The 25,164-nt window shown below is 31.8% G+C and overlaps 1 protein-coding gene across 11 annotated transcripts in view; it reads left to right on the top strand.

The window, feature by feature from the left end:
* The window catches only part of LOC105251161, a 175,130-nt gene that overhangs the window by 27,246 nt on the left and 122,720 nt on the right, over positions 1 to 25,164 (top strand). For 9 of the 11 annotated variants that reach the window (XM_025414991.1, XM_025414988.1, XM_025414989.1 and 6 more), the window contains one exon: positions 11,455 to 11,641. The gene's annotated coding sequence lies outside the window, so the exon portion shown is untranslated. Of the gene's footprint in view, positions 1 to 11,454; positions 11,646 to 25,164 lie in introns of all 11 variants that reach the window. The other 2 variants (XM_025414986.1, XM_025414985.1) reach the window with 1 other exon arrangement.

The raw sequence follows: 25,164 nt of genomic DNA, 5'->3' as shown, positions 1-25,164 counted from the left end.
TTTCGGCGCGGTATTGCGATATATCGCAAACCACCATCATGTCTCGGAGAGCGACCCGCCCACCGCTTCGCCGCGCGCTTTTACTCACGCAGATTGGCCGATCTTCTTTATTTAATTTTTCGTTAATTATTGCGACAATCATAAAACAATACAGGTCATTCCTTTTTAATTTGAGCCAATCTACTTCCTTTTTTCGTCAAAGTCGAAAATTGACGGACACCCTGTATATTCTTTCTTAAATATATATGTGTCGTTATAAATCTTATATATATATGTGTCGTTATAAATCTTTCTTAAATATATATGTGTCGTTATAAATTATAAATTGCTCTTTCATTAAGCTTTTTTTGTTAATAAATTTTAATAAACAATGAGCGACGACTAAAACATTTTGAATATCACTTGTCAGAAGGATGATCTTGACAGTATATTTCAAAATTAAAGTTATATAAAGAGAACTTTCTTTTTATGCAGATTTTTAAAATATTGAAGCAGAAAATTGATGTTAAAGTAAACTCATTGTAAAGAAGAATCTAAGAAAAATAATTTCTTCAAATTTTTGACATAAATTTGTGTTAGTAGCATTTGTAGCTGATTTTCATAGTAAAATATAATATAATATATTATATGTGTATTATATAGTTATTATATTATATGTTACACATATAATATAATATATTGATATAATATAATATTATACTAATATATTATATGTGTTATATGTGTAATATACACATATATATAAATATATATATATATATATATCACCCCGAATAACTTTTTTAATTTTGATTATAGAAAAAAATATTTCAGACAAAAATTGTATGGCTTGAAGGGGAACATAAGATGGTGTCATTAATTTGTCATTGAAGAGTCACCTGAAGGTCATGTGAAGGTCACATCCAACTTTTTAAATGGGACATCGTGTATGCTTTTGCACATTTTTATAAATCATCTCGAGAGCTTTCCAAAACACTATAATTAAGTTAGTTTTCATTAAGTACTTTCCGAGTTATGAGCTTGAAATCATTTCTTAATTTTACATAAACCGTAAAATATCAAATAAAATATTCATTTTTCGATTATCTTACCTTAATACTTTTACGTACAAAATAATGAGAGGAATCAATTGGTGTAAAGAAAACACATAATTGTTTTTAGTTGCTACGTGAAGCATTGAAAGCGCATTGATACATAGACGGAAAAACGTCATTACATATATCTAACACTTCCCCTTATCAATGTGTCGAAGTGATTTTAATTTAAATCAATTTAGATTCAACAGTTGAACGTATATCTCGTGTTTGTTTCGTATTAATGATTTTGTTAATATGTCTGCAGGCATAAAATTTGTACTTATATATTATACTTTACAATTATATCACCTCGTTCCTGTGCGTCTCGTGAGAAGTGATGTTTAATATTCATGTGTTTGCTACGCGCGTGATACACACTATTTTTGCATAATTCTATAGCGCTTTGATTATCGCAATAGATTTCGATTGCATTCTGTGACAAACTATACGCTTTTATATGCTGTAACAAGTTTCTTATATAAATAGTTTTTTTCGTTGCTTCGGATAGAGCCATGTATTCTATTTCCATAGTCGAAAGCGCTACAGTTTTCTGTTTTCTACTGTTCCAACTAATTGGACCTCCCCCTATATATACAATGTACTCTGTACATGAGCGCCTATCGCTAGTATCGCCTGCCCAATCGGACATATACTTTTAATTTATTTTCTTTAGTATAACTTATATGATATTCCATTGTTCCACTTAGATATCTTAATACGCGTTTAGCCATTTTCCAATGAACTAATTTTGGATTTGTACAAAATCGGTTTAATAAATTAGCTGCAAACGCTATGCAGGTCACGTCGCATTTGCTAAATAGATTAGATTATCTACAAGTTCTCTATATGGTTTATCTATTATTGTACTTTTAATATTTTTCGCTTCTAACTCTATGTCAGCAATATTTAAATTTTGCTCTAAGGGCGTACTTAACGGATTACATTGTTCCATACCGAACCGTTTTAACATGTCTTGAATGTATCTTTTTTGACTAATTTTAATACTTCCGGTATTGCCTTCTCTTTCTACGTGTATACCTAAGATATCTTTAATATTACCTAAATCTTTTATCTTAAATTTTTGTTGTAATAAATTTTTTATCTTATCTATATTCGATAAATCCGTGGAAGCTATTAATAAGTCCTTTACGTAAATTATTATCACGGTATCATTATTTTTCTGTAAATTTACGTATATACAAGGATCTACGGCAGTGTTCTTAAAGTTTAGGCTAAATAAATAATTATCTAATTTATGATACCACTCACGTCCTGCTTGCTTTAATCCGTACAATGGCTTATTGAATTTACATACTTTTTCTTCTTCGTGTAGCTTGACAAAGATCTGAGGCTGTTCCATATATAGCTCGTCTGTCAAATCTCCTTGCACATAAGCAGTAATGACGTCTAAATGGTGAATGTGCATTCCTTTTGCGATGTTAATCCTCAAAAGAGTATGTATGGTTTCTAGTCTAGCTACTGGAGCGAATATTTCATTGAAATCTGTTCCTTCATGTTGCTGATCACCTCTTGCTACCAGTCTAGCTTAAATTTATCTACTGAGCCTGATGTCTTTTTACCTTGAATATCCATTTAGATTTTATTACTTTTTTATTTTTCGGTCTACTTATCAAGGTCCATGTATTATTTTCCATTAACGCGCCGTATTCTGTCTGCATCGCTTCCAGTCATTTATCTTGATTTGTATCCATTGCTTCTTGTACAGTTGTTGGTTTCTCCTGGACAGACTTTGTGTTGTATATTTTGCGTGGTCTTCCTCGCTTTCCGGTTCTTTCAATTTTTGGGACGTCCTGATGCACGACTAGTATTAGGAGTTTCGATTTGGATAGGTGGCTCTTCGCATGCAGGTTCAGCTTGTAATTTATCCAGTTCATTCTCTTCATCTGATGTATCGGCGTCATTCTCCGATAAAGATTCTTCTTCCATAGCTTTTGGCGTTGCTAAATTCATAGGCGCCTCAAATAATTGTAATTAATCTTTGTACGTAGTCGTATTCTGATCTTCGATGAATCGGACATCTCTTCTTTTAAAAACTGTTCGGGTTCCTTGTTCCCATAATCGGTATGCTTTGGCTTCTCCTATCAAAATGTATTCTTTTCCCTTTAGTTCAAATTTGTTTCTTTTTCGTCCTTTTTCTAGAGCAATAACTCGGCTTCCAAATTTTCTCATAAAACTTGTATATAGTTTCTTTCCTGTCCAAATTTCATACGGTGAAGCATCTTTGTTTGCTTTTGTTGGACATCTATTTCTTATATACGCTGTGTTGATAGCTTCTGCCCACAACAAGATAAGTAAGTTTACTTGTATGAGCATGCACTGTACCATTTCTACTAGAGTGCGATTTAATCTTTCAGATACTCCATTTTATTGGGGTGTATACTCTACAGTCAGCTCTCATGCAATTCCTTCGTCTCTTAGAAAATTGTTAAATTCATTTGGAGAGCACTTCTCCGGCATTAAAAAGAGAAAGAAACTCATCTTACATCTTTTGTCTTTCTTTTCGTATGCTTAACGCTTATATACAATGGATGCTCGGTCTATACTTACTATGTCTATGGGCACCATCGCTGTCAAAAATGATTTTATATCCGTTTTTGGTTATCTGCGAAACAGACAATAGATTATTTTTGAAACTAGGCACTAATATTGCTTGACTCAATTTTATGTCGTTTTTATCTTTGTTGAAAACGTTTACTTTCATTTTAATTTGACCTTTTCCAATCGAGTTCACACTTTCGTCAGTATAAATTTCAGTGTGATAATGTTCAATATTTGTGAACTTATTTTGTTGATTACTCATATGCATGGTTGCACCACTGTCTAAATACCAAACATTTGCTTTCTTTGAATGTGTTTTACATGCTATTGCAGTCATCGCATCACTTCGTTTTTGTGTTACATTTTCATTTTTAAAACGACAATCTTTCGCACAATATCCATACTTCTTGCACACATTGCAATTTCCATTAAATTTGAATTGTTTTTCCTTAAATTTTGTGTTCTTGTTGTATTTCTTTTTAGTCACCAAAGCGTTATTTTGAGCTTGGTCTGCTGCATCGCAGATTTCTCCTCTTCTTGCTTCCTCTTCTATAAGTTTTAGTTTTAAGCTTTCGAGGTTAGGAAGTTGATCACGTGACTCAATGGCTATTGCGAAATTCTTGTATTTGGCTAGTAATGAGCTCAGCAACATTATGGATACTAATTCGTCAGGAATTTTTAATCCTACCTCTTCTAGTTGTTCGACTTTGTATTGGAAATCATTGACGTATTGTGTTATTGTCTGATGTGTTTCTTTCTTCATCCTGTGTAATTGTTTGTATAATACAGCTCTTAGTACAGGACCTCTGGATTCGTGTACCTTTTGTAAATTCTTCCATGCTTCAAGCGATGTTTGAGCTCTTTTAACGTGATTTAGTTGACTTTCCTCTACACTCAATAAAATCAAAGCTAATGCTTTTTCATCTTTCTTTGTCTAGTCTACTGCATTTTGTTCGGTTTTCAATTCTGTTCCGTTTGTATAAGCCCATAATTCATTATATTATATATCAATAAACTTCTTACTTGAATCTTCCAGGATTCATAATTTTTCTCTCCAAGCTTCTGAATTTGATTAGGATTTAACGTCGCCATTCATTTGGGGTTTATTTTATCTTAATAATTCTGTTTAATTATTTTATCTTAATAATTATATTTATTATAATTTTATCTTAATAATTCGTTTATGCAGTTAAATCGTCCTGGGCCCATAGTCTGACGGGATTTTTATAGAATAAAGCACTGTGTAATAATGAACGATAATATATTTGCTTTCTATATTTCCAAAAGCACGTGGCTAAGCAAGTACAATACAACTCAACTAAAAAAAATCTCTCTCACACAAAACTAGCGTCCCTAGAAAAAGGAATGCGCGCCATCTCTTACATAGTAGTGTCCCTACGTGAAGCATTGAAGACGCATTGATATATAGACGGGAAAACGTCATTACATATATCTAACAAAATAACAGTTATTAAATTATTTTTTCTACTGAATTATAAAAGTTTAAAGTAATATTTCACATACTAATTTGATTTCAAATATAAACTTGATAATAAAAAATTGATTTAAAAATTTTATAAATTAATAAAGAATTAGGCTCTTTTATGTATTAAACAACACGATACACGAGAAATGAGCGATTAAGAACCACCGCGGATGGTAGTGCTGTAAATTTTTCTTGAAAATTAGTTATTCGCAAAAATTAAAACGTGCACAAGGCATATGCATATATTTTACTTGGTGCATTTACCAAGATATAGATTCTCATTTTTGATAATACTATAAAACCCCTCTTTACCCCCCTGAAGAGATGTAGGCGAGAAAAATATCGAGGCGAAGTCGCTGAATCAGGAATCGAACCCGAGTCTTTCGCTTGCCGAGCGACTGCTCTTGCCATTGAGCTATTCAGTTCCACATCGATACTTCTCTCGTCCACTTATTGAAATAATGAGAACGCGATTAGCTCCGTGTGAATTTAATAAATTAATAAAGAATTAGGCTCTTTTTTATCAATTATCAAAATTTTTATCAATCAATGATTTTATAAAAAAATATATAGTTTTCATTAATGAGAAAGAGATTTCAACTAATTATTTCTTTCACACACATACACACACACACACACACACACACACACACACAATAGGAGTAAATATTATAACATATTTAACATAGACTATTATTGTACAATTAGATCATTTTATCTCCGATATTATCTGCATATTATTTTAATAAAAAATATTTATTACTATAAATAAATAAATATTTCTTCCCTGAATTTTAGAATAAAATTTAATTTCTTTTTTAAATAGTCAAATTGAATTTAAGATAATATTTTATACATTAATTAATAACACAGGCCTGCAAGGTTCAGTTACAAAAAGCAGAGTAGGTGAATCTGATAGATTTTATGACGCTGAAAACGAATCTGGCCGCAGAATTTCCCCAGCATATTTTTAAGTAATTTGTAGTTGAATAGAAATCCCAAAAATCGCTATTTTGGCCAATTTTATGAATTTATTGTGGGGAAACTAAATTTTTTGAAATATTTTTGTCAATGGCATCATATAGTACTCACTTTCAAATTCACTTTTTACCGCCGCACGATTTTTTGTCGCTATATACAAGATATATAAGTTATAAGACCGATTATGCACATAGAGATCCAATAAGCCATTTTAAATCAACCGTGTCACCTTTCTATCTCGCTATGAATTAAAATTAGGGTAAAAACATACATTTTTAAATACCTTCTGTCACCTTTTGAATTTAAAAATGGCGCATCCAATATGGCGGATAGAATTACAATAAAAAATATAAAAATTTAGAAAAATGTATTCGTTGAAAAATGCATGATTCGTTTTCAGTGTCATAAAATCTATCAGATTCACCTACTCTGCTTTTTGTAACTGACAGAAGCTCAAATTTCACAGGCCTGTGTAATTATTAAAAATTGACTCGTAGATGAAACAGATAATTAGTTAATTTAATTTTTAAAGAGAATAAAATTTTATTATAAGTTGGGGAGAAAAATCAATATAATTAAATTATATATTAAATTATATATTAAAATTGACTTGTATCTGACATCGATAGATTGCTAATTACTCATATACATTACATTTTAACTCATATATTACAGTTAACTGATAGATTATATTTATTGTAGATTATATTTAATTATTTTTGTTAAATAACTCTAAAGTAACTATTAAATATTATTTTAAAAAATTTATTTATTCTATATATGTGAGGTTTATGTATTTTATAATCGACTTTCTCTTTCAAATATTAGAAATTTTGTTAATTATTTTTAGAAATTAGAGAATATACAATAAAACTTCGAAATAGTCTTTTTTTCTTGTATGGTTTAGATTGGTATCAATGAATAAGATCGAGTCAGATTTAAATTTACTACCAATTAATTGCTTGAGGATTAAAAAAATGTTCTCTTGGATTCTCCTTAAGAGAGCTCTATTCTTCTTTCTTTCTCTTTTATGTTTTTTAGGAGAAGATTTTGAGTAATAGCTTACTCTTATAGTAAGTGAGTGAAAGAGAAGAGAAAAGTAAACGAGTACGCATAAAAGAGGAGTATAAAAAATAAATGACTAAATGAAATTGTGGAAAAAAATGAGAAAAATGTTGAAAAAGATCTGGATTTTATAGGATCAAAGGAAAGAATATATTACTAAGATGATTCCAGATTAAGGATGTTTTGTATGTACAATCACAGCAAAAAGTAGCTAAAAATCAATATTGACGAATATATCTACTTTTGGTGTATTTTGAGTAAGAAATTGTGTGGAATATTACAATTTGATTTTAGCTACAGTGCAGAGATGTATTTTTTAATATTTATTGCGTTTTTATTAAAATATTCCGAATTTTGTTAATCGAAATGATTAACTTTTTGCAGAGAATTTCGCCTTGTGACAGATACATGGCTAACTTCATTGAATTATATTTAATATCTTTTTAACCAGTTAGTACTTATATAATATTATTTGACAAATATTTCCTATGTATCTAAACTTTTACAAATTTTAAACAAATTCTGAATATTATTTCCATGTGTTTTTGTCATTTGAATCGACGTGGTTATATGTTTTCCATAAGAATACATGTTAATTCGGTGCAAATTAAAATTCTTATAACTTGTGAACGCTTTAGTGAATCGATTTAAAAATTGTACTAAAGATTCTAAACATATGCAAGGACATTCTGTACAATTTTCATTAAATTCTCAATATTTTGAAAATAAGTACAAAACATCCTTGAGATACGTGAGCATTCCAATATTATATTAAACGAGGATGATTTTTTGAATGTTAATAGGTCAATTAGAAACTTCCTTTTAGTTAAAAAGAAATAAATCCAGAATTTGTGATCTATGTTTTAAAGAGGCTCCAAAACTCAAATCTAAAAGTCCAAATTGCATCGATATAAACTTTGTTTAATTGTGAATAATGATCGCTTTTTATTCTATGGCAGATTGTAATATTTTCACTCAGCTTTTTAAATTTAGAACCAAGATTTAGAGTTGAGTTCCTTGAAAAATTAAAAATATTTAGATTCACTTTATATTTAGCTTGTGATTTAAGTTATTTGAATTGTCAATGTAGTTTTGTGTTGGAATTGTAAAGAAAATGTGAAAACAGTTCTGTCTCATTATTTCTTAACTTAGACATTAAGTTTATTTCTCTCTTGGCTAATGAGTTTGCAATTTTGTTACTTAGAATCCCAGAGTGTGAGCTGGTATTCAAACTGTGATATTCTCTAATCTAGTAAGTTTTTTTTATCATATAATTGCTGCCTGATTAAATGAATAACGTAATTGTAAGAGTGATCGAAGCTAAAGAGAGTGTTACGCTAAGAGAATGAAAATTTACTTTGGAATGGATTGATTCTAAAATATATTTAAAGAATAAAGACTCTCGAAAGTTCCGCTGAAAACATCGATGGAATGTGTTTTATTAAAAACAGTTGAATGTTGATACAAAAAGGAAGTAAATGGAGAATTCTATGAGTTACTTATGTTGATTTTGGAAGCGTCCGTGAAAAAGGAAGTATAATCTCGTAGCAGGTCATACAAATCGGAAAAACAAGTTAAAAAATGGAAAAGTCTAATGTTCGTCTCGAGAAAATCTGTAATTTTAATCGAAGGAAATGAGACAATAGCTCAATATTCAATGACAGACTGAAGGGTAAACAAAGTTAGCAATATGATTTTTTTATTTGGAGTACAAAATGATTTATGTAATAAAAAATAATCTACTGAATTATTTTTGCGAGAAATATATGCGCCCCATTAAAAATAGAACAGTTTATCTACTGTAAAATGGAATGTTCTCTCAAGAGAATATTTAAAAAATATCTGAAGAAAAAAATGGATGAATTTCATTTCAAGCGAGCTGTTCCCAGATTCAGCTAATATTACATTTGTGCTTCTCTTGAATTTCTAGTTGAACGGAGTGCTTTAAATTAAATTTTATTTTTAGCTGATATATTGTTGAGTGATTGTTATAAGGCAATATTAAATATCCATATTCCAGATTTTATTTAGCCGATATGTTCTTGAGTGATTGTTATAAGACAATATTAAATATCCATATTCGAGCTTCTAAGGCTTTATAAATATTTAATAGAAGGCAAGAACTAGCTCTCCAGGGATACTAGATACCACTTAACATTTTGGAAATATTAAGCAATTTAGAATAATGATTAGCGGGGTATGATAATAAAATATATTCTATATAAATATATTCTTTCTCAGAAAGACAGAAATCTAATCTAACAATAAGAAAATTCTTAAAAATTTGCATGAAACTTATAGGAATTTGTTAATATGATTGACTCAGGATTGATGGAGTAAAAGAAATAAATAGTACAAACACATTTTTTTATAAAAATGAGCAAAAAAACTTAGAGAAAAAGATTGTGAGGCTTTTGGAAGAGAAATATTTATTTAAGCTCTAATAGCAGCTGGTTTTCGTTTCCAGAGTTTACTTGAAAAAATTTTTTGTAGATTGTTGTATTCTGAAATTCATCTGAAATTTCATCTGAAAATCGAATTAATTCGTAATTTTTATCAATATGTTTCTTCAATTTGAATATATACATATTGAAAAGCGTAAAATTTACAATCAATTCTAGCAGTACTCTTGTAAAAATAGAATTCTTTGGATAATTTCTCATTTACAGAAAATTGAATTTTAAAGTAATGGAATGATAAGAATGCAGAAGATCATAAATTTCAATTAAATGAGAGCAAGATAAGTCTTTTCATTTAATGAGAGGTGTCTCTAATTTGTGGGAATAAAAAAATCGAAATTTAATAGATATATTACAAAAATTAACGAAGGGATACTATTGTATTTAAGGATCACTATTTAAAGAGTTTGTTTTGAATGTAATTGTCTCAAACAGCGTTTGCTATTTGACTTGTTAGACTGTCAGATAGTTTTCGAAGGAACTTATAGGAACTTGTATACTCATAAAGAGTACATAAGGATTATATCTGAAGAGACAGTGATCGAGGAAGAGTGGGAATGAGATATCAAAAAGTCATCATGAGCAAACTGTTATTTATGGAGAAATTGAATTATCTTGAGTCGCTTCGAAAAGTGCATTGCCCATTGTATTCAGGATTGGCAATGTAAGAGGGATGAAGTGTTAAAATTCTTGTAATCAAAAGTTTGAATGTAAGGAATAGAATAAAAAACTTTTCCCATATTCTAGGTTCAGAATTTCGGATATCAATTGATATAAGAATTTTTAAACGTAAGGATTTTGATAGTTAATGTCTTCAAAGATTCTTCAATGAAATATATAGGTTCTCATAAATAAAATTCTAATTTTTTTTACGACGATTATACCTCATCTGATTTGATATATGGAATGTAAGATTTGAAAATTTTATAAATTTGGAAGCTAGTTGCGGCTCATTCGAAATCCATCCTTTTCTATCAGCACAGTGGGGACATTATTACTATTCACTAGAAGGATTTTAAGAAATGGATTCTGTCATTCATATATCACTCTATAGCGTTGTGCTCGTTAGTGTCGTTTCTAACAGAAGGCCAGTCGGAAGCCAGTATGCAGTGCATGCGAATACTTCCGCCAGCATTTATTTGGTCGACAAGCGGCTATTTAGAGGCTCTCTGTGGCAATCGGCATTACATACATCGAGAGTGAGATTCCAACATCGCTTTGGAGTGTAATCACTGTGTTAAAATAGCGGCATTAGATTGTGTGTAAGGTTTGGATAGCTCAGGTTTAGACCAGTTGCAAGAAAGCAAACAATTCGGGGTTCAATTCCCGATCCAATCACTTGCACCTCACATATTTTGCTAGTCCACAAATATTGTATTCCAGCAATTATTCGTTGAACTGAAAAATGTATGAATGCTCTTTTTACAAGATGTGCGTCGATTCCGTTGGATGGATTCTGTCACTCATAGATCAGATGAGCGTATAGACATGCCCTCCCTCAAACATCCCTATCTTTATTTTAAAAATTCTATAAATTGAAGCTCTAATCGAGAAATAACTATATTTTAGAGAGTGTTTAATATATTTTTTTATTTCTTAATCTATGATAATTTAATTGAGTGTTAATTCTGTTTTTATTATAATTATTTTTCGTTAACATTGAAAAGAGAGACAGATTTTTACTTAAGATATTCTAAAATGAATTGATAAAACAACTTTTTCGGCAATCTTAAGGAATGTAATGATAGGAAAAAGATGTAAGAAGAGTATTGATGAATTTTATAAAATTGTGAGTAGAGAAAATGATATTGTCGAAATTATGATTTAGGTCTATCCCGTTATCTGGTCGGGATGAAGAATCAACAAACGTGATTCCATCCCTATATTTCGAAAATCGATCGTTGGGGAAAAGGAACAAATCCAGAAATGAACGCTAGAATCTCGAACGCATTGTTGGAAGAAGACGTTCTTCTTTTCCAAAGGATGAAGCAAAAGATTGTAATTTTAAGGAGAAAGTGAGTAAGTATTTAGAGACTGCTTTAACGTAAGATCTGTGTGTAAAATGGTCTATATGCAGAGGACCCTGTCGATGAAGATCATAAATTTTCGAAGTGATTTGATAAAAGAAATTGATTGAAGAAGAAAGATTAGATAGATGCAGATTTACTACTTCTAATAATGTCTTTTACATTTAATAGCGAAATTTTATCTGAAACATGAGTAACAGAGTGAAATCTAAGATATACATATAAGACGAGCTGATAATCACTGGATAATTTATATAAAACATGGATAATTATGCATAAAAAGGGTCTACACAAATGTGTTATTGACGTATGTTGTGAAGATGTTATCCCTGATTAGTATTCTGAAGATTTTAGCCGGCGGTAGTTCTTTATTCAAAAGTTATTAACAAATAAATGTGAGAAATATTGACATAAAGATTCTACTTTATTTGTTCACCGATATGCTTCATTTTTAAATATGTTATAAGGGAGATTTTCCCGAGTAATTTCATATATATATATATATATATATATATATATATATATATATAAGAGTCGGACTCAAATAGTTTTGGAGATATAGGCTGAAAAAGGATAAAAATAATAAATACAAAAATAAGGTAAATCTTCGGAAAACCTACATGAATCTATATGAAATAATGAGTAAGAATATTTCTTACCCAATTTTTACGTATTTTTACCTCCTGAACACGAATATGAAACTTAAAAATAGCGGTCGAATTCGCAAGTTGAAAGAAAACACAAAAAAAGATAAATTAAAGATAAATAAAAAATGTAAACAATTTAAATTTATATAGAATTTAATACAATTTAATACAATTTAAAAATCACAAATGTATGTGTATACACACACACACGCGCGCGCGCGCGGGGGGGGGATTCAAGCGGAGCCTTCGCCCTCCCACAGCCGCCCCGCCAGTAGGGGACGCATTACGAAGAGTTCAATCACAATGGATATATGTTGTAAGTTGTAAAGCGAGGTCCATCTTGCCTACTGGCAGGATGGTGGCGGGAGGGGGGTCGAAGCCCCCCTTGCACCCCCCGCGCACGTGTGTGTGTATGTACACATACATTTGTAATATTTTTTAATTGTATTAAATTGTATTAAATCTATATAAATTTGAATTGTATTAAATGTACTTAAAATTATTATTTTTTTATATAACAGCTAAAATAGTAGGTTTATGAAAAAAATGCTATAACATTTTTTGTAGTTTTTTAGCGGTTTTATTTTTAGCTTAAAATTTTTTTTCTCAAATCAATATTTTCGGAGATAAAAAGCATTAAAATTGTGAAATTCTTTGGTTAATAATTTTTTAATAAACAACAACTGCCAGCTAAAATCTTCAGAATATTAATTAGAGATATGACCTTGACCACATATGTCAATGACACATTTGTGCGAAGGTGGGCTTTTTTTATGTGACAGTTCGATTTTTCGGTCTCGGCTCGCGGATAGTTCGCCGGGTAACGCAGGGGAAAATAAAATAAAATAAAATAAAGTAAAATTGCAAGATGAATTTATTAGGCGTGAAAGAGTATGTATACGCACCGGTAGGAATGGTGTCCCGATATGCTTGTGTTGACGCTTACTGACGTCATACTCACACAAGCGCGCATGTATGCGAGCCGGGCAGCGGGAGAGAAAGTGGGGGTAGAGTAGTGGGGAGCATTCCGATGTTGCGTCCTTCACGCACGGCATAAGAGCGAGAGAGAAAGCACTATAAGACGTGATACCGAGTTTCTCTTGAATTATTTCTGATGATCCCTTGGCATAAAATGCGGAACAGTAAGAAAAATAAAGATTGTACAATCTTTTAATTTTTAGTCACAGATTAAATCATTGACTGTTTTTCTTGTTTTGTATGTAAAATATTCTATTTTTTTCCATTTTACTTTTCTCTTATTCTATATTTTTCTTGTTTATGTAAGAATATTTTATTTTTTTAATTTCTAAAATATTTTTTCTTATATTAGTAATTAATTTTCTCATTGTTATTGGATAAGAAAACTCTTGAATAGATATTCTTAGATATTCTTTGAATATTGGGCAAGTTGATATTAGGGGATCACCTCCGATGAGCTTTACCTTGACATATGTTATCAAGGTCACTGTCCTGAGTAACATGCAAAAGATTTTAGCCGTCGCTCGTTGTTTAAAAAGTTAACAAAAGAAGTTTTATGAACTTCACATAATTTTCAAATACCATGTACAATAACAGATCTCTTGTCGTATTGAAAGTTATAAACTAATAAACGTTTATTATTGTACGATTTCACATAGATTTGTAACTTTCTATTTATAACTTTCTTTTCTGCAAAGTGAAGTGTATCCCGTATCACAAACACGGGTTGAGTTAGGTTATATCTTCTGAAAGTGGAGTCCCCCGTAAGGGGGCGGAACATACTGTAGCTATGCATGTACTTCCTAAGATGAAGCAAAATTATTCTTAATGGAGGTCAAGATTATATGCTTCATCTTGGAAAGTACATGCGTGAACAGTATGTTCCGTTCCCCTGCGGGGGGCTTTATTTTCAGAAGATATAACCTAACCCAACTCGTCTTTGTGATGCGGGATACACTTCATTTTGGATAGAAAGGTACAAATGTAACATTTTTCGCGCACAAATAGTTTAATAACGCATCATATTTTGTTGTTAAAGAGAGAAACTCGAACTTCATGTTAACTGTACAACAATCTGTCTTGTACTACTAACTCACCTTTTCTTAAATATTTTCAAAGTCATAAGAAATATCAAAAACATAGAAGCCTATCATTGTTCTACTATACTGATTTCAATATAAGGAAGTTAAAATATGTAACTTTCAATGTAACAAAAGGTATGTTATTATACATTTCTTATATTATAATCTATCTTATATTATAATCAATGTACTTGGTAAGATCAAAGAAATTGAGATGTTTTTCAATACATTTATTCACATTTATAACTTCTAACGCGATAAGAGTTATCTGTTATTGTACATAGTGTCCGAAAATTATGTGAAGTTCGTCAAATTTCTTCCATTTATAACTTTTTAATAAATAACGAGCGACGGTTAAAGTCTTTTAAAATGTTAGTCAAAATAGTGACCTTGATAACATATGTCAAGGTGAAGCTCATCGAAGATGAATCCCCTAATATCAACCTTTACCTAATTTTGTAATTGATTCCTACTTTTAAATACAAATTAACGTCAAATGTGACAAAAATATAATATAATGGTTTTTTTGTTGAACGCAACCATTATTATCATTATGAGATAAAAAAGTTGAGACATCTCTTTATGCCTACTTTATTTATGTTGTTTTTATTATTTTCTTTAAAATTTATTGAATGGAGAATTGGTGTGGATGGCGATGGATTGGAAAAATAGGTCCGCCGGTAAATAATGTCTTTTGCCAAAATAAAAGTATTAAAATTATTACTTTCTTTATGAACTAATATGTCGTTGAAAAAGACAAAGTACATTCAATTTTTCAGTTATAGAAAGCTGAATTCAAGAAAAGTACTGAAAACCCGCAAAGTAATTCAAAATGAGCCGATTTGATGAAAATATTTCGAATAATCAAAAATATGTATGAACGCACAAAGCGCATTCAAGATGTTTCATTCATCATCGAAACAGTGAATAGTATTCCTTATATTGATTGTTTTAAAAATATCGGAACTCTGGAATAACTTGAAAGGATTTAAATAACTTGAAAGTTTTTAAATAAATGTTATATAAAATTGTTTAATTTCGAGAATTCTATTTTGTGATGTCCTCAGATTTTGGATTTGAGACCCAGTTTGGATCCTATAAGACTCCATTAAATTTTTTCAAATGTTTTTTTATGGTGGATTTGTATTGAGCACGATTTTTTTCTATTTGGATTAGTTTGGACTTTAAATCCATTTTGGGTTTTCTGAGGCCCAAGATTATTTAAGAAAAAAAAATCTCGGTAATTATACATAAAAGAGGCTTCCTCTCCGATTTGCTTTATTTTTAAATATGTTATAGGGGAGATCTTCCCGAGTAATTTCGTATATATATATAAGAGTCGAATTCAAATAGCTTTGGAGATATAGACTGAAAAAGGATAAAAATATTAAATACAAAAATTCGCGTGGAAAGTCGCAAATGTAGATATTATACTTTTACCATATCATATATGTTTAAGAAGAAATATATTTAATGAAATATATTTAATTTATTTAAGGGCAACTAATTCCGAGCACTGATTTAATAGAATATATGTATGTAAACTTTGCTTGCAACTTGTCTTGCAAAGTACATGCAGGGACACCGCATGTTCAACCCTACGGGTGGGCTCTACTTTCAGAAGATATAATCTAACTTAACCTGCGTCTGAAGTGTAATAAATACCTTGATATATGACATTTCGCTTTACATGGTTCATATTTATATAAGTTTGTAACTTTCTATGCGAAGCCAGGTATACTCCACACTTCAGACACGGGTTGGGTTAGGTTATATCTTCCGAAAGTGGAGTCCACCTTAACGGAGCGGGGGACGGAACATGCGGTGTCCCCGCATGTACTTTGCAAGACAAAGTAAAGTTTACAAATACATATATTCTATTAAAATTATTTCTGTATTTATTATTTTTATCCTTTTTCAGTCTATATTTCCAAAACTATTTGAGTCCGATCCTTATACAGGGTCTCATGAAATATTTCGCAGTCCCGAAGTGTGAAGGTAGATTGGTTCAAATTAAGAAGCAAGGTCCTATATTATTTTGCGATATTCGCAATAATTAACGAAAAATTAATTAAAGAAGATTGGCCAATGCGCGTGGGTAGAAGTGCGTGGCGGTGAAGGCGGTCTCACTGTAACATAATGGCGGTGCGCGGTAAAGCGATGATTGGGGAGGGGAAGAGCCTTCGCCGCGCGCCTACACACTCATCCCCAGATAGCACAGAATATCCTATGGACATTCATTTTATGTCCATTTTACGTCCGCACGTTCATGGACACGAAATGAACGTCCCTAGCGAAAATGAATATTCGGAGCGTAAGTCGAATGTAAGGAAAAAATAACAAAAGCGTAAACGCTTCGTTTACACTTCGGCGTTTCAATTTACGCTTCTTAGGAACTTCGTTTACGCTTCTATTACTTTTTCCTTATATTCAACTTACGCTCCGAATATTCATTTTCGCTAGAGGTCCATTGTACATCCGATTTGAGACATCCGGTAACGGATATATTTAAATGTCCACAAAATGTCCAGTCTTGGAAGTCAAAATTTCGCGCGAGCACGCAAAGATGTGTTAATTCATTCGTTTACCACTACACGACGTGCAATACGCTATCTTTCTCGTATTTAAGTTTTAGTTATGAGAATTATATAAAGTTTACAAAAGGTAACAAATAAGATTTAAAATATCCTGTTTAATTTAATTTCTGATTTAAATGCATGAGTTTCAGATATTAAATTGATTTTATAATTGGGACAAGTAAATGTCCGGCAAATAAACGAAAATAATTCATTCATTACCTATTTAAAATGTAAAGTGCAATATACGAGTATAAATTATAAATACAATTTTTATATGAAATTTTTATGTGAAATTTTATATGAAATAGATAATTATATTATTATTTATATTATTATTATTTATATTATTATTAAATTATTATGTAGGGATTAAAGCATGTCCACCAATTTCATAAACAGATATACCACGGACGTCCACTGAAGAACGTAAAACGGATTTATTGTTATTGCATTTAATATGAATCGGATCACGCACGGTTATTACATAGCACGTGAAACTTTCTAATTCTGCTGAGTTATCCTAGATGATTCATCCTTATGAATTGCACATCATAGAATAAAATTATTTTGTTAATAAAGAAATAAAAGTAGAAGTTTCTATTACTAAACAAAGTCATAGTCATAATCAATCAAAATTCAGGAAGGAAAATCATTCTGAATTATGATCTGAATATGTAATAAACAGAAAATTAACTTGACTTAGAAAGGACTCGAAGTAAATCTTGAATTTGGAGTGAATCCCTTATTTAACAAATACGAATATTTAGGAAAATAGATTTATTCTGAATTTGAATTTGCAAAGAAAACAAGAATTTTTATTTAAAAAAATCGTCTTTCAAAGGACTTAAGTTTAAACTAACATATCTGAAAAAATTATCGCCAAATATAAATCTGCCATAAAAAATAAAAAGTTCCATTTCAAAAAATTTGTAGAGCCAAATTGCGCTTCGGGCTTAAAAATCTGAAGGCATTAGAAAATAGAGAGCTCTTGAAATTAAATAACTTTTGTATTTACCATTTTTTTCAAAAATTTTATCTCTCTAAGATATTCCGGGGTTCTGAACTTACTAGATTACAGAGTACAGTACATTTCCAAGCGTGAATGAAGATAAACGATCTAAACACACAGCAACGTGTGGATTTGTGTGTTGAAATGTTCTTTCCCGGCGGTGTATTTGAAAATGTTCATACAAGTCTCGCGCGATTGTCACGGCCCTGAATTTAATGGGAGTTGCATTGAACTCTATACATATTGGAACGAGTCATCTTTTTATTTAGACATGGTAGGGGAGGACACCAAGGCTACCAGATTGCATACGCTGCAATCCGATCGATAGCTTTGGAGGCCTGCCCCGGCCCTATATTAGGGTCCATCCGCCACTGCTATTTGGTACAGTGGAGATTTTAGTATATTCTAAAGGAATCTTGGGGGATGTGGTCATTCTACGGCGTTGTGCTCGTGCTGTTTTCATATGGAAGATCAGTCGGAAGCCAGCATGTACGCGAATACCTCCACTAGCACTTATTTGGTCAGCGAGCGACCTTTGAGGGATCCTCCGTGGCAATCGGCATTGCATCCATTGAGTGAGATACCAACATCGCTCTGGAGTCGTATATCACTGTGTTAAAAGCATTAGGTGTGAGGTCTGGATAGCTTAGTGGTCTAGAGTAGTTGCCCGGAAAGCGAAAGACTCGGGTTCGATTCCTGATCTAGCCACTTGCGCCTCACATATTTTTCTAGTCTGCGAATATTGTTTTCTAGCAATTATTTGTTAGGCTGAAAAATGTGTGAATGCTCTCTCCACAGGATATGCGTCAATGCCGTTGCCACGGATGGATTCTGTCGCTCGTTGACCAAATGGGCGTAAAGACACGTCCGACCTCCTTCCACATACATCTTTTTTTTTCTGCAATATGGCCTCTATCTAGCGCTCAACGAGCGCTTATGCCTTTGTGTTTGAAAGTGGTGGGGATATAAATCGTGCCGCCGCTGGACGCAGCGTATGCAATCTGGTAGTCTTGGACGACACAGATTGGAAAAAAGGACATAAATAGCATATAGGTATACTTATCTCGTTTTAATGTATGTATTACTTTTTAATGTATGTATTTACTAAAAACATTCAATTAACTTCAGTGTTGTTAATATTATGTGACACAATAAGTGTTATTAACAGTAATTATTTACAAAAATATAATTACTGAGTAAACTATTATTGAATCATTTACAGATTTTTTTCCTTTAATCCTATCTCGAAACATTTTTTGAACAATGTTTTTTGAGAAGAATTTTATCGAAGCGAATTTTCTGCGTTAGCCGATCAGAAAATCATAACAAGGATAAAGATCTCTATACGATATGAGATATATGAGATCTCTATATGATATATTTTCCTTTTTTCTAAGTTACGCCGCCCCTACTTCTTGAATGCTCGTTCCATAGTATAAAGTTCAATGGAGAGTTGAAAATAATCTTTTTATGGCGGATTGGAGCCCCGTATAATACACTATCTCTAATGTAGATTCCAATGTAGTTTAAATATTACAGAGTAATTACATATTTTATATGATTAAAACATAATTTTAAACAATGATAAAAAATACGAATTTATTTAAAAATATAATCATTATTTGATAATGATTAATTATATAACTATAATTTTAAAAAACGAATTAATATTTAATTTAACTTGTGTGTCAGTCTATTTGTGTACAAAAGCCGGTTAAAAAAATATAAGTAATTATGAAGGAGAGAAGTTTCTTTATTGATTTGGCTGAAATTTTACAATTTTACATATTTTAATGAGTAAAACAGGAATTTGTCAATTAAAGTTATCGCGCTCAATTAGGAAAAAAGTTATTAAATATTAAAGTTGATAGTTGTTTAAGGTTAGGAAACCTGTTATATATCGAACTATGGGCGCAGGATGTGTATGAAGTTGGCATATCAATTGTCAGCATATAAAAAAAAGTGAAGTTCTCTTTGTATACAGCCGAGTTCTATAATTCTTGATAAATTTTAATAATAGTTCTAGTCATTTAACATAAATAACGGAAATTAGGAAATGATATGCTAACTTCCCGCGAAGTCAGCATATCATATCGTTTTTTAAACATTTACTCCATTGAATTTTATAGTTTTCGACGAGTTCTATAGTTCTATATCATAGTTTCGATCATAGACTATCTCTAAATAATAATTATTAATCGTAATGAGCATATCGCTCATTATAGTGATATGCTATGCTTCTACGATTAGTTCTCGGTTCATTCGAGGTTTTAAACAATAGTTCTAAGTCCTCCGACGATAGTTCCGCGTAGTCCTGATCATTCGCTATCTCTAAGTAATTATTAATAATTATTAACAATTATTATCAGCATATCACTCACACTATAGTGATATGCTATGCTTCTACGATTAGTTCTTCGTTCGAGGTTTTAAACAATAGTTCTAAGCCCCCCGACGATAGTTCCGCGTAGTTCTGATCATTCGTTACCTTTAAGTAAATTATTAATAATTATTAACAATTATTAACAGCACATCATACTATAATGATATGCTATTGTAAAAACAAATACATATACTAAAAATACCAAAAAGATTAGCAAGACTTACACGCAAGGTAGGTTTTCATTTGCGACTCACGATGTATTCTTCTTACGTAGGAATCTTGCGAATCTTTTCGATATCTGTTTTTAGTGTATTGTAGATTCATCAAATATTTAGTAAGGCGAAGATTTATGCAATACTATACCATGCGTAGAGGTTTTGCTATAGATAGAATTATAACAATTTTAAAAATGTTGATTATTATAAATTATTTATTTTAAAATAAGGTTATATTATAATTAATGAATATTATTGTTCAAAATTGAAAATAAACAAAAATTTTTATTCCATTGTAAAGTATTTCATAAAAAAATAAGTATAAAAAGTATATGAAAAAATGTATTTTTAAAGCAAGTGCAAAATTTAAAACAAGGCTTAGCAGATGTAAATAAATTTGAATTTATTTTGTTTTAGCTTTCAAGATATTTATTTTGGTACAAATTTTCGGTGAAAATAATTCGACAATTGCACAAAAAAACTATTCAAACGCTTTAAAAAGCTTTTTATATTTGTGAAAAAATTCTTTATATTTATGAACGCGTTTGAAGAGAAATTCTACTAAATAGCTACTTATAAGTGAGAAGAGTGCGTTTTATTGTGAAATATTACTTCTTACTTTTCTCCAAATGCGTACAATATGTTGAATGTCGGCCCTTACATATATAAAACAAATAAAAGTATAATGTTAATATTATTAATTTGTAAGACTATATATTTAAATATTTGTACTCACCAAGTCGACAAAGTTTATGAAGTGATTCACTTTCAGATACAGAAAACTTTTGCTATTTAAGCAGTCATATGATTTCCAACAAATCTGATATGATTGCCATCCCAAGTAAAACTCATTCTTTTATTAAATTTAACAGAGTTGTTTTTGTGTATTTGGAACTGCTACAGAAAGAAAAATTTTTTCTCATATTGCACTCTACCGAAAATTTTATTTTCTTTAACTATTCGACAATTATATTTCCTTTTGTAAATTTTTGCATCATTTTTCTCGACGGTGGGTTTTTTTTTTTTAAGTCTTTGGGGATATATTTTTTTCAGCCCAATATATGCAAACCTATAACATTTTTTATTATAAATTTTACGAATAATATTTATGACATATCAATATATTAATATTCAACATAACATTAATACATTAATGTAGTAGTAGTAGTAGTATAGATTTATTAGTCCCCTAAGGGTTTCAATCTCATACATAAATCTACATCAGTCCACAACAATAAACAATTTCAGCCATTAGCGTCCACTATCACCCCCCTCATCACTCCTCCTACACACCTCCAGCACACAGTCATTACTCCTCCTACTCACCCCCTCCGAAGACCATATTTGGTCTTACAATTTTATTTCCCCCCACCCCTCCCTCGTACCTACTCCTCCTTACCCTACCTTCTCCTTACAAGACTCAATCTCACACATACTCTTACATATACATATCTTCCACATATCTCTTTCGAACCTGGCCTATTTATGACCTTACAATTTCTGCTCCCTCTTCCTTCCCTACGAACCTTCCACTCCTCTTCTCATCCGACCCTCCCCCCTCCTTACTCCTCCTCTTCTCCCTAACCTCAGGCCCCGTTCCTCCCCTCCCCTCTTCCCCATCCTCCTTTCCTTACTCATTTTCCTTCATATTTCTTCTCCCCTGCCCTTCCTCGTCCCATCTTCAGCTAATCCTCTCATCCCATAAATCCCAAGAACTCCCTATTCGTTGCAACCATTTTTCCCCTCGTTCCTTTTCTCCTCGCTGCCCCTACCATCCCCAACTCCACTTCCCCTTTCTCCCTCCTACCCTCCCTCACTTATCTCCCCCCCTCTCCAATATATCTTCCTTATCCTCCATTTCCGCTATTACCCATAATCCCATTTCCCCTCTCCTCTCTTCCTAAACTCTTACCCTCACTATCCTACCTATCTCCCTCTCTATCATTCCTCCAGCAGTCCTCTTCTTTTCTCTTTGTCCTTCCTTACTATGCCTCTCCAAACGACGCTCCGCTCTCTTCTCTCCCTTCCTTCCTCTTCTTCTCTCCATTCTCTCTTTCTTCTCTTCATCTCCCTTTCTTTTCCTTCGAACCTCCTCTAGACACCTCCTTATCAGCTTCATCTCTCCCTTCATCTCCTTCATCTCCCCATTCTTTCTCAACCCTCTGTTCGCTCCTCTCTCCGTACACTCTCTGCACTATTTTCCTCTTCCTTCTGTCCACCCGTCACTCTCCACAGCTCTTAACCTCTTTTACCACGTATCTCTCCACCACATTAACTACTCTCTGCTTCCACCACATGCTTTCCGTCCGATCCTCCACTTCGACGTTTATCGCTTCTCGCTCCTCTACCATTCCGCCGCATCTATATATATCGATCCTCGATCCTCTATCGCTGTGCCGACTCCATTCACCGTTGATCGATATCTCGCTCTCCTGCTCTGTTCAACTTGTTTACCTCTTCTTGTTCTACCTTCCCCTCCTACCAGCTCCTTCATCACCTTTCTTATCTCCCTCAACTCCACAACTATCCCTCTACTCTCTTTTTCCTTGTCCATCCTTCTGAGTCTGTCTTCTTTACTGCCACCACTTGTTCTCCCCGACTTCATCCTTGATCCACTCATCGATTCATCGATCATTTTCTCCGTCTCCTCCATCCTCTCACGACATCTACCCTTATCTCTTCGCCGCGAACTTGCCTCTCCTGTGTTTCTCTCATCAGTGTTCTATCGACCTATCGATCGCTCGATTCACATCCTTGCATCTCTAGCTCCCTCTCTATTTTCTCACTTGATCAATTCTCCATCCTCTTGCTTCTTCCTTCTCTCTCCATTGTCATCCGCTCTCTTCTAACACCTTCTCTCCTTCTCTTCCCCCTCCTAGCGTACCTCCTTGCTGACACAGCACTTTATGTGATGCTGACGAGTGATGCCCGATTTTTTGATCTCTCGAAATCTCTCTTTCCGTACCTCTTCCTATGCTGCCTCCATTTCCTCTCCTTCTTCCTGCACCCATCCGCCTCCTCCCCCATCTTCAACTCTTTTCTCCTCTCCTATTCACCTTAAAATCCTCTTAATTCCGCCACTTTTCCACGCTCCTGTTACTTGGCCAACCCATTATGGCCGTCCTCTTCTAATACATTACTGTATTTTATGTATTAAATATATTAAATATATTAAATTGTACTTTTCTCGGCAAAAGAAAACCCAATCAACAGTCGAGTGACTAGAAATATGTAACTTTCTATACAAGAAGTTTTGTCAAGGAGGTCTTGATAAATTATAGTCATTCTGCACGTCATTCTAACGTTTCCAAGCTTAATTTACATTTGATAAACCAAGTATCAAGTTTTACATTTGCTTTTAAAGTGTAATTTTTTCACATATTTCCTATGCACATTTTTTTCAAAAATACTTTTTAGCACCGAAACAAAAGATTAATTCTGTTTATCTTTAATTTATTATTATACTTTGGACAATATATTTCATTACTAATAAGGTTAAATAATTTATTAATTTTTCTCTATCGTAAATTATTTTCACAAATTCATGCAACTTTTGATTCAAAATGTTTGATTTGTATACAATGAGATGTACAGTAGCTTATACAAAAGAAAATCATTTCAAATCAAGAAACACGGTAATGTCTCGCGCCAAGTTCATGCGAAGCATCGCGCGGCACTCCGTGTATCTATACGCGAGTCGGACAGTTGGGAGTAACTCAGATTATCGGATTTCAATAACAGCTGAACGGATCGAATTCTTACTAGCTCTAATCGATATAGCAGGTTTAAATTGTATAAAGAAAGTATCTTTATCTTTGCGCTGCGTGATCTATAAATCTATAAAAGATATTATAACGCAAAATGTCGAAATATAAAAATTTTCTATTAAGAAACATCTTTATCATGGTTATCATGGTCATCAACGCACATGTACACAACACATAGAAAGAGAAAACGTACATTTCCTACTCTCGACAGAAGATTGCGCTAGCGACGCTTTGCGATATTAAAGACATGTATCATATATGTCATTAGTGACATGTATCAACCATATTTTGAGCAGTGATAAATAATAAAGTGCAAGTTATAAATAATAAATAATTAAATTATTAATTAAAAATTGGCAAGAGCCGGTACGGTATGATAATTTAAGCAAGGTAAATAAATATATATATCCATTTTACAAGCCAAATATAAATATATATAATATAATAATTATATATATATATATATAAAATATATATTATATATACTTATTCTATATATATTTTTATATAATTTGCTTATATATTAAAAAAATATACATATATATATATATATATATATATATATACTTTTTTTAATATAATCTCTTTTACCAAATTAGACTAGAAAAAGAAGTGATATAATCCTCAAAAACTTACCTTTTTAAAAAAAGGTAAAAAAGGGCGTCAAGTGCACTAATTGTATCCAACTGTCATATTGTCTACAAAAATAGTGATATAAAAAAATAGCGCTAACTAAGAACAAAAATTTGTACAAGATAAATAGAAGTACAAGGAAGAAAACTTATACAAGTTAAATAGAAATATTTTAATCGAAAACATTGTTATACAAAATAGTTGTTTTAATTTTCAAA

This window comes from Camponotus floridanus, unplaced genomic scaffold (assembly GCF_003227725.1).
Source record: "Camponotus floridanus strain SB8 unplaced genomic scaffold, Cflo_v7.5 scaffold93, whole genome shotgun sequence".
NCBI lineage: Eukaryota > Metazoa > Arthropoda > Insecta > Hymenoptera > Formicidae > Camponotus > Camponotus floridanus.
This window is presented reverse-complemented; position numbering and strand designations above follow the sequence as displayed.